The sequence below is a fragment of the Amblyomma americanum genome, chromosome 10, assembly GCF_052857255.1.
Source record: "Amblyomma americanum isolate KBUSLIRL-KWMA chromosome 10, ASM5285725v1, whole genome shotgun sequence".
In the NCBI taxonomy this organism is placed as follows: Eukaryota; Metazoa; Arthropoda; class Arachnida; order Ixodida; family Ixodidae; genus Amblyomma; species Amblyomma americanum.
In genome coordinates, this window is record NC_135506.1 from 131,116,877 (window position 1) to 131,134,734 (window position 17,858).

Below are 17,858 nucleotides of genomic sequence, written 5' to 3' on the forward strand. Positions count from 1 at the left end.
CCGAGTCTCACAATCTGAGGATCACAATGCGAAACAGTGACAGCCTTTCTGTCAGAAGGGACCGGCGCCTTTGCCACCAGCTGTTGAGCGACTGGGCTCTAACTCGCCACCGTCTTTTCCAAAGAGTAACCGAGCAGCGGCACTACGGTCTCCGACGCTTTGCTCGTGACGCCGTCGGAGGAGGACGCTTTTTTGGAGTTCCTGCGACTTCATCCGAAGCTTTTGTACATTGTTTTGAAGCGAAAAGCTTCACTACGTAAAGTAAAGCAGTGGTCGGGTAGGCCGGAGAATGACCTTGAACGGCCTTCAGCCCAACCACGTTTATCCCTTCCTTAAGGCGCGGTTCGTGTGTCCACCATTATATGTGAGACAGTTACTGCTCCATTTCCTTCCCTGAAAACCAATTTTCAAAAGCGATTCAATTTTTGCGATAGCAAAGGAAAGGCGCATAACTTCCCCCTGGGACAGTGACACGTCAGTCGCGCATTAACTTACGTGGCGGCAGTGACAGATGTGTACTGCATCCGTTGGAATTGAAAACGTTGTGGCAGAAACGCGGAACTGAAGCTATAGGCCGTCGGCGTTCATTGTGTTCATTGGCGTTCGCGTTGACAGCGTTCTGGGCTACGATGATTTTGAGGAAAGGAAGGGGCATAACTGGCTCCCTGGGGCAGTAAACGCCTCAATCACGCTTTGAGGTAGGTGGAGGTGGTGAGAGAGAGAAATGTGGGCCGCCTGCATTAGCACTGAAAACATTGTTGCAAACACACGGCACTTCAGCAATAGGCCGCAGCGTTCATTGGGTGACCTACCTCTGTAGATTAACCATTATTTTTACTGCCACTATCCAGGGTCCAGGGTGGTCACACTGCCTATGCAGTGTGCGAAACGCACTCACCATTGCAGGCACCAAGCCCCGTCTAGTTCTCCGATACACCACAGCTTTCGCACACTAACCAGGTTTGACCCTAGGTGCGCCGCAGCTAATTTTTCGTACATGCTTTAGGTGTGGTAGTTTAACCCGCGTTAGGGGTAGGAAGGCTAGCGGAGGTGTGGTTGCCGTCGGGCTTTGTTTAGGAAATTTACGGGCTTTTATGTTATGTGGTCGGCCGGACGTTGGGTCGGCAAGCTAAGAAAGCCAGAGTGGACGGGAAGCTAGTGCAGTGCGAGGAGTGCGAGCTATGATGTTAATGAAGTAAAAATAGATTGTAAGTGGGTAGAAGTAACCAAGAGAAGGTTACCTGTTTGGTGGATAAAATCAAGACAAGAGTAAAACCTCACGCGTCATGGCTAGGTAGCTTAAGCCACCACCCCATTTGAAGGATTCAGCTTCGTCCGTCCGTCCGTCAGTCCATCCATCCATCCATCCATCCATCCATTTATCCATCCATCCATCCATCCATCCGTCCGTCCGTCCGTCCGTCGGTCCGTCTATCTATCCATGCATGCATATATAAATACATACAAACACGCACACATACACAGACACATACACACACATACACACACACACAGACACATACACACACATACACACACACACAGAGACATACACACACATACACACACATACACACACACATACACACACATACACACAGACACACACACACACACATACACACACACACATACACACACATACACACACACACACATACACACACACACACATACACATACACACACATACACACACACACACACATACAAACACACACACACACACACACATACACATACACACACATGTGACATTCCTTGTGTGCTACGAGGTACATTCCTTGTGTGTGCTACGAGGTACATTCCTTGTGTGTGCTACGAGGTACATTCCTTGTGTGTGCTACGAGGTTCCACGTTCGACGGCGCGGCGTAGACGGAGACCCAGATGACAGGCATCATCAATTACCCAGCCATGCTCGTTGAGAGTGACAACCAGAACGAAGGGGTTTAAGCCCAACCGGACCCAACCGGACCCGCCGCCGCCGCCGCGGGGAAACAGGCTTTATCCTCCCCAATTGGCGTGGCGGTTTCAGGGGCGGCCCTCCCGGGCACATTCCAGGACAAGGGAACTGTCAGCGATCCAGAGCGCGCCGTACCACAGCCGACGCTATGTGCTACCGCGAAGACAACATTCTTTCCCTCGGACTCAACACGTGAGGGGGGCGAGACAATAAGTGCAGTGGTATGTTTGTGCGCCCAAGTGAAAGCCCTAGCCCCCCCTCCTTCCCCTCCGGCGTGGGCGTCCTCACCCTAGGGAGTGTGGAGAAGAGGATATAAAAATCGAGGAGCAGTACGGAAGGAGGACGCTCAGGACGACATCGTTCGCCAAGAGGGCCTTCAGCGCCGAAGCCCGACGGCGTGCAGCTTCTGCCAGCAACCGCTCGAGCCCAACTCCGGAGCCACTCCATCGCCCCCATGAAGTCGTCGGCACGTAAGCTCGGACGCCCCAGCCTCTGATGTATAATCTTAATCATGTGTAATTATTGAATATACCTGTTTGTTTAAACTGAGCCATACGGTGTCTCTTTGCCTCTCCGTCCCGTGTGGACCTGCGCATTATGGGGGTCATCACACTGGTGTCAGAAGTGGGGTCTCAAAAGCAAATGTCCTCTGAATGCTGTGACATTCATGACTTCAAAATTGTAATCAAAAGGGAATCACGGGACTGATTGTGGGACTTTTACCCCCATTTGAGAGGCTTGAGGCACTGGAGGGCTTGAGAAAAAAAAATGTCTGTATGTGAGGGAGCTCCCACTCCACAGCCGTCGCTCGGAGCAAGCATGCTGGCATTAGGAAGCGTCATTCCGACGTTTACGGGAGATAAGACAGGGGTTCCAATCTGCGATTTCTTTTCCATGCTAGAAGAGATTGGGAAAATGGGGGGATGGTCCGATGCTCAAATGCTGGGAATGGCGAGGTGTAAGATGGCAGGAGCTGCTCATGATTTTGCATGGCGAGACGAAAAAGTAAAATCCACAAAATCATTTGCGGAATTTAAGAAGCTCGCGTTTGAGCATTTCGACACTGAACCACGTCACGTGCGGGTACAGAGGTTCCGTGACGCCGGACAGATGGTAGGGGAGGACGTGCGAACATTTGCGTCGCGGCTTCAGCGCCTAGCACGCGATACGTTAAGCAGGGAGGAGGAAGGAGACCAGCTAAGGAAGAAATACGCGGAGGATCTACTTAAAGAGGAAATGACCGCTTTGTTCGTGGCTGGTCTGCAAGACCCCGTGCGCCGGTTCGTGCTCTCGCGCAAGCCGAGCAATTTCGACCAAGCCGTGGCGGCCGCATTGGATGAGGAACGAAATGAGGCGCTAACGACAGCCGCAGCGAGAGTACGCGTCATAGAGAGAGCGGTGCTCAACCCTGAGGTTGCTCTCTTGACAGAGCGGTTAGATCGCTTAGAAAAGCTGCTATCTCAGCAGGTGGAACGCCAGGTTGAAGCGCGCGCTCAACAGCGCCCATTCGCTGGAAACCGGAGACCGCCACAAAGCTACAGGCGCGGTATGCGAGATTTTGAAGAAATCGTATGCTTCGCTTGCCAGGGTCGCGGACACATCGCCAGGTTCTGCCAAAACGTGCGCCGTGGGGAGCCACAAAGAGAAGCAGGCGAGACACGCCCTAAGCAAGCCTACAGCGGGGCTCCAGATACCGAGACAAAAAACTAGATAGTCCTCCCCAGCCTGAGGAGCGTGGGGAGGGAGCAGTAGATGATGAGGTGGTGGTAGTTTGTGTGGCCGACGAGGCATGCCCTGTTTTGCGTTGCAAGTTAAATGGTTGTTGTATGGAATTGTTGATAGATACGGGGTCAAAGGTGACATTGCTTAAGGAGAGCAGTTTTAACACGCTTCAAAGGAAGGGGGACCGCGAGGTGTTGGAAGCGTCTGGTGGTATGACAACCAAATTTGTAGGCATAACGGGGGATCCTCTTGGCATAAGTGGACTCTACCGGTTACACTTCTCTCTCGGCGGAATTGCATTGGAGCACCCCTGCTACGTATGCCCGGACACGGTGTCTCTGCCAAACGGAGTGTCAGGTATATTAGGGCAGGATTTTTTGAGAAAAGGGAAGGTAGTAGTCTCATTCTCTGAGGAAGAGGTTAATGCGGGCGGATCAAAAGTTCCGTTTTTGAACAGGAGAGGGGTTGATTTTCGCATTACCGATATTGACACCCGTCAAACAGTGGGATCATTGGAGAAGGTATATTCGCGGGTTGCCGTCAGGCTGGTCGATGAGGCGGTCGTCCTTCCTTGGTCGGAGCACATTTTGTACGCGTTTGTGCCTTCAGATGTAGAGAGCGGCGCCGTGGGAGTGCTTGAGCCGGTCGACTCTCTCAGCAATGGCCTGAAGGCAGCCGCGTGCCTCGTGACAGTTAATGACGCCCACAGAGTGCCCCTACGGGTGGTTAACTGTAGCCAGCAGCCACTGAGCCTTCCCAAGAACAAAACATTGGCTTTCTTCACCTCTGCGATAGAGAAACGTGAGCCCACCGATACGGTACTCGCAACTGTAGAGCATGCTAGTCCTTCGGCTGCTCCAAAGGTGTCGTTCGATCTTTCTCACGTAAAATCCAGGGAGAGGGAGGCTCTGGCTGGTTTGCTGAACGACTACTCGGAGGTATTCGCCGCGTCCAACCTGGATTTGGGCTGCTGTGGCGTTATAAAGCACAGGATAGAAACCGGCACTTCATCGCCCGTTTACCAGCGTGCGTACAGTATTCCTTACTCCCAACGTGAGGAGATGGAGCGGCAGGTGCAGGACCTGATTGATCGCGGCATTGTCGAACACTCAAAGTCACCCTGGGGAGCACCAGCACTATTGGTGGAAAAGCCAGATGGCTCGTATCGATTGGTAGTGGACTACCGCAAACTAAATGCCGTAACTCGCATCGATCCATACCCCATCCCCAATATACAGGAGACGCTTTCTCAGCTGGGCTCTGCCAGGTACTTCACGGTAGTGGACATGGCGGCGGGATTCTGGCAGATAGCAATGGATCCGGCAGATGCCGAGAAAACGGCATTCAACACGCCCTCAGGGCACTATGAATGGAAAAGAATGCCGATGGGTCTGGCCAACAGCCCTGCTGTCTGGCAGAGAACCGCTGATGTTATCCTGGCAGGTCTTCTGGGGAGGCTGTGCTTCGTGCATATGGATGACATTATCATATACAGTGACAGTTTTGAGAACCATTTGCGCGATATTGAGCAGGTTTTAGTGCGACTAAGAGGAGCGGGTCTCAAGCTGAAGCCCTCTAAGTGCCAATTCCTCAAAAACGAGGTGAAATACCTCGGGCACGTTGTTTCAGCTGACGGCGTGCGACCGGACCCTGAGAAACTAAGGTGTGGCTCAGATTTTCCATCCCCGACTAGCGTCCGCCAGGTTCGGCAGTTTCTCGGCCTGATCGGTTACTACCGAAGGCACATAGAGGAGTTCGCCAAGCTCGCTAAGCCGCTCACCGCCTTAACAGCCAAAAATGTCGCCTTTCGCTGGGACGAAAACGCGGAGAATGCTTTTGGGACCCTGAAAAGGAAGCTAATGAGTGCACCGCTGTTGCGCCACCCGGATTTTAATTTGCCCTTCGTAATGGCCACAGATGCGTCAAAGTTCGCAGTTGGTGCCGTGCTCTCTCAGGTTATCGAGGGCAAAGAACATCCCGTTGCTTTTCCTAGCCGACAGCTGAGCCCCACAGAGCAAAAGTACGGAGCTACGGAAAGGGAGTGCCTCGCCGTTGTCTGGGCAGTAAAGCACTTCAGATGCTACCTTTACGGCCGCAAATTCAAGCTAGTCACAGACTGCCATCCTCTGAAATGGGTGATGAGTGTCAGGGGCCCTAGCTCGCGACTCGCTAGATGGAATCTACACCTGCCGGAATACTGCTTTGAAGTTGAGCACAAGTCAGGAAAGACGCATCTGAATGCTGATGCACTCAGCCGCACAGCTGCCGTGGCAGCTATAGATGAGTTTGTCCCCGTAGTCGACCCCGCCGAATTACGCACAGAGCAGTGCAAAGATCCTGACCTGAAGCGAATAATCGAAAGCTTAGAGGGCGCACCGTCTCACCCCGAACAGCTAGGTTATTTCATTGGCAAAGACGGCACCCTGTGTCGGCGCACGAGGCCAACCAGGAAAGGGAGACCAGAGAAAACCGCTTGGGAGAGAGTCGTCATACCTCGGTCGTGGACAGAAAGGGTTCTTCGCGCGTTTCACGATGCGCCATGCGCCGGTCATTTTGGCGTAGCGAAGACACGCAGGCGTGTGGAGCGTTTGTACTTTTGGAGTGGCATGCGACAGGATGTTAGAGACTACTGTGCGAAGTGTCATTCCTGTCTCGAAAGAAAAACACCCAAGGGACGAAGAACAGCTCCAATTCAGCCGTTCCCTGAGGTTTCGGCTCCCTTCGAGCGGACAGGTATGGACATAATGGGCCCATTGCCCACGACCACTTCCGGAAACAAGTACATTTTAGTATTTGTCGATCACCTTTCAAAATACGCGGAAGCGGTAGCACTCCCAGATCAGAAGGCAGACACGGTTGCAAGAGCATTTGTCGAACAGATCGTGCTCTGACATGGACCCCAGAGGCAACTCTTGACAGATCGGGGAACGAACTTCGTGTCGCAGCTAATGAGGAGAGTTTGCGAGCTGCTTAAGATCGCTAAGAAGCAGACAACACCGTACCATCCGGCTTGCAACGGCGCGGTGGAGCGACTGAACCAAACCGTGGCCGGGTTTCTGTCGCATTTTGTTTCGCGCGACCAGCGGGACTGGGACTTGTGGCTCCCGTATGCAATGTTTGCCTACAATTCCGCAGCACACGAGAGCACGGGCGAATCGCCATTCTTTCTTCTCTACGGCCGAGACCCGGACCAGCCTAGTGAAGTGCCAGAGGGCCCCCGTCGTGTCCCATACGCTTCACTGGACGACTATAAGGTGGAGCTAGAATCGCGCTTGCAAGTGTCGAGGGACATCGCAAAGGAGGCCTTAAAGAAAGCGGCGAAGCGCAGGAAGGAGGTGCACGATCGCAGTGCTAGAGACGCGCCGTTTAATGTGGGGGACAGCGTGTACATTGAAAACTGCCAAAGGCAGATTGGGCTAGCTCGTAAGTTCCAGACGAAGTGGAGAGGACCGTGCGAGGTTGTCGAGAAGCTTTCTCCGGTAAACCTCAGAGTCCGAGACGTGAACCGGCGCTTGATAAGGATACACGCAAATCGCCTCAAGTCGGCACCGGTTCAGTATTCACGAAATGAGGAAAGGGAAAGCGCGGATTTTGATGGGGACAGAAGTGAAGTGGAGCGCGCAGATAGTTCGCAAGAAACGCCCTCTCCTGCATTTGTTCGGCAGGCGCCAGAGGTGACGGCCGGAATGCCACCGGATTTACTTCATGCATTGCTAGAAGAAGAAGCGCGCGAGGTTGCCGCGCAGATAACGCCAGGAGAGGCTCCTGCCACGAGCCCTCGCGAGTCCCAAAGCAGACAAAGGGTCACAGACTTACTTAGTATGACTCATGAAGGCCGATATCCGCTGCGAAATCGGAAAGCTATGTCGGACTAATGGTGTAAACAGAGCGGAGTTGTGAACTTGTCAGAATTGTGTAATGCCGCAGCTCATAACATTGCTATATTTTTGTCTGTGCCGTGATCGTGCTAGAAGTGGGAGCTCCTTTGTAACTGTGGTAAATTTATTTCGTCCAGTTTGGACTAGAAAGGAGAGGCTTGGGTGCTGAGTTTCATGTTTATCTGTAAAAGAAGATCAGTGCTGCCCCTGGAGACGCCAGTTATGACAGCGGAGGCATATGGTGTTGTGCAGTGGTGTTGAGTGCAGCGAAAAGTGTTTTGTCGGACGCACTGTGCGAGGCGATTCAGAAAGACAAGGGGAGCTGCAGGGACTCAAATGTTCGGAGAACATTCTTCTGGAGGGTGAGCGAGTGTGACATTCCTTGTGTGCTACGAGGTACATTCCTTGTGTGTGCTACGAGGTACATTCCTTGTGTGTGCTACGAGGTACATTCCTTGTGTGTGCTACGAGGTTCCACGTTCGACGGCGCGGCGTAGACGGAGACCCAGATGACAGGCATCATCAATTACCCAGCCATGCTCGTTGAGAGTGACAACCAGAACGAAGGGGTTTAAGCCCAACCGGACCCAACCGGACCCGCCGCCGCCGCCGCGGGGAAACAGGCTTTATCCTCCCCAATTGGCGTGGCGGTTTCAGGGGCGGCCCTCCCGGGCACATTCCAGGACAAGGGAACTGTCAGCGATCCAGAGCGCGCCGTACCACAGCCGACGCTATGTGCTACCGCGAAGACAACATTCTTTCCCTCGGACTCAACACGTGAGGGGGGGCGAGACAATAAGTGCAGTGGTATGTTTGTGCGCCCAAGTGAAAGCCCTAGCCCCCCCTCCTTCCCCTCCGGCGTGGGCGTCCTCACCCTAGGGAGTGTGGAGCAGAGAATATAAAAATCGAGGAGCAGTACGGAAGGAGGACGCTCAGGACGACATCGTTCGCCAAGAGGGCCTTCAGCGCCGAAGCCCGACGGCGTGCAGCTTCTGCCAGCAACCGCTCGAGCCCAACTCCGGAGCCACTCCATCGTCCCCATGAAGTCGTCGGCACGTAAGCTCGGACGCCCCAGCCTCTGATGTATAATCTTAATCATGTGTAATTATTGAATATACCTGTTTGTTTAAACTGAGCCATACGGTGTCTCTTTGCCTCTCCGTCCCGTGTGGACCTGCGCATTATGGGGGTCATCACACACATACACACACACAGACACATACACACACATACATACATACATACATACATACATACATACATACATACATACATACATACATACATACATACATACATACATACATACATACATACATGCATGTATGCTACATACATACATACATACATACATACATACATACATACATACATACATACATGCATGTATGCTACATACATACATACATACATACATACATACGTACGTACGTACGTACCTACATACGTACATACATACATACATACATACATACATACATACATACATACATACATACATACATACATACATACATACATACATACATACATACATACATACATACATACATACATACATACATACATACATACATACATACATACATACATACATACATACATACATACATACATACATACATACATACATACATACATACATACATACATACATACATCTGTCCGTCCGTCCCGGCCCGGCCGCGGCTCCCCGGCTGCGAGTGTACAGTGAGTGATGTAATCCCGCCCTCTCGCACTCCTTCCTTGGATGATAAGTTGTGCGGCGAGAGCAACAGTTGAGGTTTTTTGGTTGGAAGGTTGCGCTGTGAGGGGAAAGGAAATGAAAATAATGGGAATCCATAGCCCTATAACTGTCTATTCAAGTAGGGACCACCGCAACGGGGCGGCACGAGCGGGAAGAAATAAAGAGAAATTTTAAGACGAAAGCTTTAATGGCTCATGCTCGCGTCCATCTGTCCGTCCGTAAGTCCGTTACGCTCTTCAACTAGATAAGAAAAAAAATCTTTGTGCACGATGGGACTCGAACCACCATCCTTCTTTCCGCAGCCGACCGTGCTAACGACTATTCTACTTCTATTTTTTATTGAATGAAAATAGTGCCAAAAAGAAAAATCTAAAGATGCTTACGCCACAAAACACCAGGGCACCATACCCCTGCACGACTCCACCTTCCAAAACATCAAAAGTCAGGGAGGCACACACAGCATCCAGATAGGGTAGCCAGCTAGGTGGCTCTTCCAGGGCAGCATATACTCCCCGAACCAAAGCGCATTGCTCAAGAAACAGATTTTGACGACAGTGCTGATTCGGTGTGGCGATCCATCATGCAGCTTTTCTAGAGACGAAATTGCCCCAACAATATAAAGAGATCATGTGGCACAACCCAGTTTTTCTTCCCAGGCAGAAAACTGATGCTGTAGGGTGTGATGTCAATGTCTCTCCTAACTGTTCGTTGTAATATATCCCAGAAGAACCTAGCATCAATGCACCGAATAAAACAATGTTCAGTTGTATCTGCTGTATTGCACAGGCGGAAATTCCCCGTTCATGGTTCAAGCATCTCCTTAGCATGAAGCCATGCCAAAGAAGAATGTTTTTCCAGCAGAAGAAATGCACATTCGCCTAACACATTTTAAAACAGTGGTGTCAAGGAAGGTTGCCGATACAACGGTACAGGAAACAAATACTCTGAAAGTGCCCGAGTCTTCTGCCTTCTGGATGGCTATACAGGTAGTTTAAAGAAAAGCGCACAGTGAGTAAATTGAAGGTGTCAGCAATTCCTTAAGGAATCCCCATAAAACCTCCCAAGAGTGTGTCGTGTCGGTACGAATAGGGAAGGCAAATGAGCACTGAGACGCCTGACAAGCACGGCAATTAAAAAAGGGTAATTTGCCGATTTGAAAAAGAAAAAAAACCCGAAACATGCTTATGCACGAATAAGTGCACAATGCCTGTGCCACCAGACTATAGAGAAAGAAATAGGTTATCGTGACGCATGGGTTTCCACTGGGAACGCCATACGAAGGTTGCGAATATTTTGTGCATCAGCTTCACTTTCTTTCTCGCACAGTGGAGAACCTGTAGCACATAGGCAAGTTTTGCGAATAAAAAAATGTTCCAGACTTGAGCCCGAGCAAACACTAACAGGTCCCTACCCATTCGAGCTGGGATTTGTCGCCTCATGGAGGTTATCGGTGAATCCCAGTAGGCTCCATTGTTGCAAGTTTGGCGCAGGAGGAACCCCTATGTACTGAAGGGTCCCGCAGTCCCAGCTTATGCCACAAAATGACTTGGCGTTGTACCCCAATGACCCAACCAAAACCCTTTAGATTTATCTAAATTATGAGCCGCACCTGATGCCTCACAGAACTGTTCAGTCAAATTTAATGCCTCAAGCACTCCGTTTGTCAGAAGAAAAGAGGGGAATATCATCTGCATAGGCGAAAATTTTAATTTCATATTTAGCCAGGGAGCAGCCACGGATAGTTGAGCTAATAATAATACTAAGCCAAAGGGGATCAATATATAGGGTAAAAAACAAAGGCAATAATGGACAGCCTTGGCGAACAGATAATTTCAATGGAATAGATTTGGTTAGCTCTGCGTAACAATTAGCCTTGTATAGGACTCCTTATAGCACCGTTTCATGTCCCTAAGCAAAACATCTCCAATATTTATATGCTCTAAGACAGCAAACTACAAATCGTGACGTACTTCATCAAATGCCTTGACTACGCTACTTCCTACCGACCCGTTTGTAGTTCTCCTTGTCTAGGACGCTGGAGAGTTTTTGCAGAAAGGCGTCGAATCAGACGGATGCCTCCCGAACGTCCTCCAGTGTCTCCAGCATTTAAGATTCACAAACAATTGTGTACTTAATTAACATCTTAACCACACATCAGTGAGAGAAGCAGCAACACCACGAAAGGCTTTCACCTCACCGCACTTTAGGTCAACAAAGTTCCCCCTGAATTTTTTACATTATGCGGGTTGGGAATGAAAAGGAGGTAAGGAATGGCATAAGTAGACGGGGACGCACCCACCGAATCATATGCGGCGGAGAGATATTGTAGCAAAAGTTCGTGTGCGCTGGTTTGTACGCCAGCCGCACACTTGGGGAATAGAATGTCACTCACGGATGTTGAAGGGAGCCCTAGTTTGCGAAAGCCGTCCCTCAAGGTGGCTCGAGGTTGGGCGTATGCGCGACAATCGCAGAGCACGTGTGAAAGTGTTTCCGACGGGTCACCGCACTGGACACATACAGCACTGAAAGCTCCACAGGCCCTCCGAATCCAGGCGCAACGCTGCACTGCAACAATGTTCCACCCTCACGGGATTCTCGGATGGATGCACTATTCTCCGTGGAAGAACTTCATGCTGCGCTGGCTTGTTGTAGAAGGTCATCACCAGGGCCCGATGATGTGACGTACTCCGCACTTGCCAACCTTGACAAAGAAGCTCGACGGGCTCTTTTGGACACTTATAACAAGTCATGGACTGCTGGCATAGTTCCTCATGATTGGAAGACCAGTCGGCTGGTTCCACTTCTTAAGCCGGGGAAATCACCCCTCGACCTTTCATCATATCGTCCAATTGCACTCGCCCGCTGCGTCGGCAAAGTCACGGAAAGAATGCTGCTCACACGCGTGGAATGGTACTTGGAGCGATATCAGATTTATCCAACCTTCATGTCTGGGTTCCGACGGGGCTGCTCTTCTATCGACAACGTGGTTGACCTTGTAACGTCGGTGCACCACAGCAAAAGTTTGAAAAGATTGACCGTGGCATTGTTTTTGGATATCAAGGGCGCGTACGACAACGTAACGCATCAGGCCATTTTGGACGCAATGGAAGCTGCTGAGATCGGAGGCCGCACGTTCAGCTGGATACGCAGCTATTTATCAGAGAGGTCGTTTTTTGTCCTGACTGCGGACGGACCAACGTCCTTACATCGAAATTCGTGCGGAGTCCCTCACGGTGGAGTGCTGAGCCCAGTTCTCTACAACCTTGCTCTCATCGGCGTGGTCGACGTATTGCCATAATCTGCTCAGATCTCGGTATATGCAGACGACATCTGTATTTGGGCATCAGGGGTGACCCGTCCTCAAATTCGTGCAAGACTTCAAAAGGCGGCATCGATATTGACATCTTATCTTCGCTTGCAGGGCTTGAACATTTCGACCGAAAAGTGTTCACTTGTGGCGTTCACACGCAAAATAATGTCACGCTACACCATTCGCATTAATGGTGAAGCCATTCCCTATGAGAGAAGGCACAGATTCCTTGGTGTTGTCATCGACAGGAACCTCTCGTGGAGTCCACATGTCTACGACATGAGAAAGAGACTAATTGCGACTGTCCACGTCCTCTCCTTCCTCGGGCGAAAGTCGTGGTGCGCATCAGTGCGCTCTATGCTGCAACTGTACCGTTCCCTATTTCTGGGCTACATGCGGTACAGTCTTCCGATATTCAGTTCCATTAGAAAACCAAATATCAAGACTCTTCAAAGTGTGCAAGCGCAAGCTCTCCGTATCTGCCTTGGACTGCCTAAATGTGCATCAACAGCAGCAACTGTTCTTGTTGCCCGGGATCATCCTGTTACTACATACATTGCTGTTGACACCATGAGAACACATATTCGGCACCTCACACGGGTTCCCTGTCATAACCTCGCAACACTCCCAATAATTAGGCCGCGTACTGCATTCGCCAAAGTCATTGAAGCTCATCGCGCATATCTTCCATCGGAGTTCACCCCTGCGTCAAGACCGTGCTCACCCTTATGGAGTTTTCATGAACCTCGGGTTCACCTCTATATTCCTGAAATTACGAAGAAAGCTGGTGTATCACTACCCGCTCTCAAACAACTGACATTGAATCACCTGCATTCTTACCACAGTCACCGCATACATGTTTACACAGATGGATCAGTTCACTCGACCAGTTCTGCGGGGTCGGTGGTGATACCGGCCAGATCCATCTTCATGAAAGTGAAGACGACCTATCCAACATCTTCAACTGGTGCGGAACTCGAAGCCTTATGGGCTGCGGTAGAGTTCATCAGTCAGGAACCTCCACATGACTGGACGGTTTTCACCGACTCTAAAGCAGCCCTTCAAGCCCTGCAAGCTGCGCTACGCCGCGGGTTGCAGGAACAACTTGCTGCTAAGATCCGTCTACTGTACCACGGCACCGTTTCCAAAGGTCATGACATGATTTTTCAATGGCTGCCAGGATACTGTGGTATTAACGGTAATCACCAGGCCGATGCGGCTGCGCGTTCGGCTCACAACTATGGACTTCCAGTGAGGATCCCAATCTCAAGACCTGACGCAGCGTGTGGGCTTCGCCCTTTGGCGCTGGAGCTTACACTTTTAGCGTGGAACACGGGAGAGTTTTGCAACCTCCGCCTCAAGGCACTGGACTCTGGACTGCGCCTTCGTCTTCCACGTAACTTAGCACGTCGCGACGCAACATTGTTATGCCGTTTATGGATCGGCGTTGCTTTTACCAACAACTATGCTTTCCGGATGGGGATGGCCGACAGTCCTGCCTGTGAAAGCTGCGGTTGTGAGGAGACCGTCGCTCATCTTCTCTGTGAGTGCCCTGCATTTTTGAGTGCAAGACATACACTGTGTTGTGCCCTGGACTGCCTCGATCCTCGCCCATTAATAGAGCAAAAGATCCTCGGTCCGTGGCCACAGCATCCGACTGCCCTCAAGGCATACAAGGCACTCTTTGCCTACTTGAGAGCGACTGGATTGAGTGACAAATTGTGACAGCGTTGTGTGTGTGTGTGTGTGTGTGTGTTATGCCTTTTTCCCCTTCTCTCTTCCTCCTTTTAGCCCCCTAATCCCTCTTCCCCAGTGCAGGGTAGCCAACCGGAACCCCTTTCTGGCTAACATCCCTGTCTTTCCCTCCTCCTCTTTATCTATCTATCTATCTATCTATCTATCTATCTATCTATCTATCTATCTATCTATCTATCTATCTATCTATCTATCTATCTATCTATCTATCTATCTATCTATCTATCTATCTATCTATCTATCTATCTATCTATCTATCTATCTATCTATCTATCTATCTATCTATCTATCTATCTATCTATCTATCTATCTATCTATCTATCTATCTATCTATCTATCTATCTATCTATCTATCTATCTATCTATCTATCTATCTATCTATCTATCTATCTATCTATCTATCTATCTATCTATCTATCTATCTATCTATCTATCTATCTATCTATCTATCTATCTATCTATCTATCTATCTATCTATCTATCTATCTATCTATCTATCTATCTATCTATCTATCTATCTATCTATCTATCTATCTATCTGTATGTCTATCTATCTATCTATCTATCTATCTATCTATCTATCTATCTATCTATCTGTCTGTCTGTCTGTCTGTCTGTCTGTCTGTCTGTCTGTCTGTCTGTCTGTCTATCTATCTATCTATCTATCTATCTATCTGTCTGTCTGTCTGTCTGTCTGTCTGTCTGTCTGTCTGTCTGTCTGTCTGTCTGTCTGTCTGTCTGTCTGTCTGTCTGTCTGTCTGTCTGTCTGTCTGTCTGTCTGTCTGTCTGTCTGTCTGTCTGTCTATCTATCTATCTATCTATCTATCTATCTATCTATCTATCTATCTATCTATCTATCTATCTATCTATCTATCTATCTATCTATCTATCTATCTATCTATCTATCTATCTGAAAGCTCCACGCAGGTTATGCGCTCTGTCCGCCATCCAAACACAGCCAACGCGCTTTCGGAGCAAGCAGGTGAATTCGCGGCGGGAGAAAGCCCGATCGTCGAAGGGAGAGAAATGTTGGACAGAGGCGACACGCGCGTCAGGTTGGTGAGCGAGAGCGTGTCAGTGTGTGATGACAAGCGCGGAGTCGGGAAGAGAAACGTTTTCATTGACGGGCGCAAAGGTTTGGTGCGCCTGGCGAGCGGGAAGATCGGCTGCTACATTTCCGTCAATGCCCACGTGAAAGGGGATCCAGTGAAAGGAGACTGGTGAGCCACGTAAGCGTAACTGATCGAGCCTGGAGATTCAAGCGAGGACCATTTTTCGGTCTTTTTCTGGTCGAAGAAGGGCTTGGAGAGCTGAACGGGAGTCCGTCATGACTCATGACAACTACTGGACAGGGGCGAGGAATGGAGAGGAGGAAATCAAGGGCGAGGGCGATACCAGCTAGTTGGGCAGTTGTGGAAGAGGCTGGCGTGGGAAGCCTGCACTGGAATTGTACGCCAATTGTAGGTACGAAGCCAGCGGCCGCAGGGCCGCCTTCAAGTACGGAGCCGTCAGTGTAAAGGACTGTGCATTGGTGCAGCATCTCATTGAGAACTGAACAGACTTCCTATCGGAACCCACGTGGGCGTAATCATTTTTTTTAGGTGATGCCATGGAGTTTGAGACTGACTTTTGGAGGTTTGAAAGTGTGTGGCGGCTTTATGCGATATGGAAAGCATGGGACTGTACCTAGAAGCTCGTTGAGGAGGTTGGCTGCTCTTCATGCTCTTGTGAGTTTGTTGTTTCGTATGCAGGAAAGCAGGGGGGTGGGGGGTGCACTCCAGAGCGGGAGCCATGAACTCAAAGTGGTTAAGAAGCGTTTTGGTAGCTCTGAGCTACACAAGCCAGAAACAGGCGAGCAATTCCGCGCCTTTGGAGTGCTCTCATGCTAAGCAAGGGCCTACGTCAGCCAGTTTGCACTCGCAGGCAGCGCCAAAGATAACAGCGCCGTCGCTAGGCTTCAAGCCCGCTGCGGTGGCCGGCGCGGCTGCTTGGTTACTTGTGGCAAAGACGCTAACTCTTACCGGGAAGATTTTCAACGACAGGTTCTCTTAACCACTACTGAGCTGTATGCCATCGTCACACCATATGCTAGATTAAGGAAGTTGCGGGAGCATGTGTGATTTTCAGAAAGCCAGTTTTGCAAGCGCATATATATATATATATATATATATATATATATATATATATATAAATATTATAATATAAGATATAAGGCAGCGTTCTACAAGGAGGTTGCGGCGGTTGTTTTTCTTACCGGTGTGGCGGAAATATGAAGCTAAATCGTTTTTCCTTCACTTAGGAGGAGCAAGGCATGAAGAAAGGAAGGACACACAAGCTCTGGGCGGCCGCCGGCATGAATAAACCGTTTAAGAAAGTGAAAGAAGCGAGGAGAGAGGACTTCACCGAATTAGTTTACGCATTTATCCAAACCAGCGCTTGAGGAGACGCACATAAGACTAGATGCACAAAGCAGCGCAGTGTTGGTGTGTCTCGTCTTGTCTTCAAGCGGTGGTTTAGATAAATGCATTACACAACTTGCTCAACAAGCCACATTCTTAAACTTGGGTTCCACAAAGGGCACAGACTGGTTGAAAGCTCAGGAGTCTCTAAAATAATGGAGAAGTAAAAGTGCGCAGAGGGGACCCTGTAAAAGCATCCGTGACCGTTGTAGCCTTCGGATGGGTGAGGAGACGTCCTTTAGTGAATTTGGAACGCTGGGAATTACCTACACGGTGTCGCCGAGAAGAAAATACTGCTCAGCTATAAACTACCTTCTGTATATATTCGGAGTGCCTACAACGTCTGAGATACATTACTGCGGAGAGTTTTATTACGTAACACAAAGCATAGAAAGAATTCATCAAGTCTATTGCCAAAATGTGAACATTAAAACACCTGTCTTCGATTATTACTATTCTTAATTTTACTTCTTCATGCTGGATGCTCAATCTTAGTGAGAAGAAAAAGCTGTTTTTGTGCCTCAGTGTGCTTGCTGTTTTACGGGCTAAAAAGAAGAAACTGCTTGACGCGTCTTCCTGGACCACTGATTGTGTTTATTTAGCTTCAGCGTATTATTCCGCTTCTGCGAGTTGATTTCAGCCTAAACCAGGCACATAATACTGTTTAAATGCCGCTGACCCACCCTGCCGTTGCAGCAGGCGGTCCCAACATTGAGCTATAATCACAACGCGCAAAGCTACGCCTGGCTCAGCGTCATGAAAAGGGGAAAACTGGAGAACGCAGTAATCCAGTGCAAGTTACTTTCTGTCGCAGTGCAACTGTTATTAGTAAGTGGAAACTGACTATCGCAGTAGTAACGTTTAGCAGCTTAAAAGACTAGTAAGAACTAATCGGTAATTTCAGGCCTTTTAGATGCTATCTACTGCCACAATACAATGCAAGAATATAAGCTGACACTAGAAATTTGTCGCCACTTTAGAAGGAAGCGCTGCGAAAAATGTTAGTCGTTTAAAAAAATTACA

General features: G+C 49.5%; 1 protein-coding gene across 2 annotated transcripts in view; it reads left to right on the forward strand.

The window, feature by feature from the left end:
- Nucleotides 1–17,858, forward strand: part of LOC144106728 (uncharacterized) — a 467,224-nt gene that overhangs the window by 7,036 nt on the left and 442,330 nt on the right. The window lies entirely within an intron of this gene.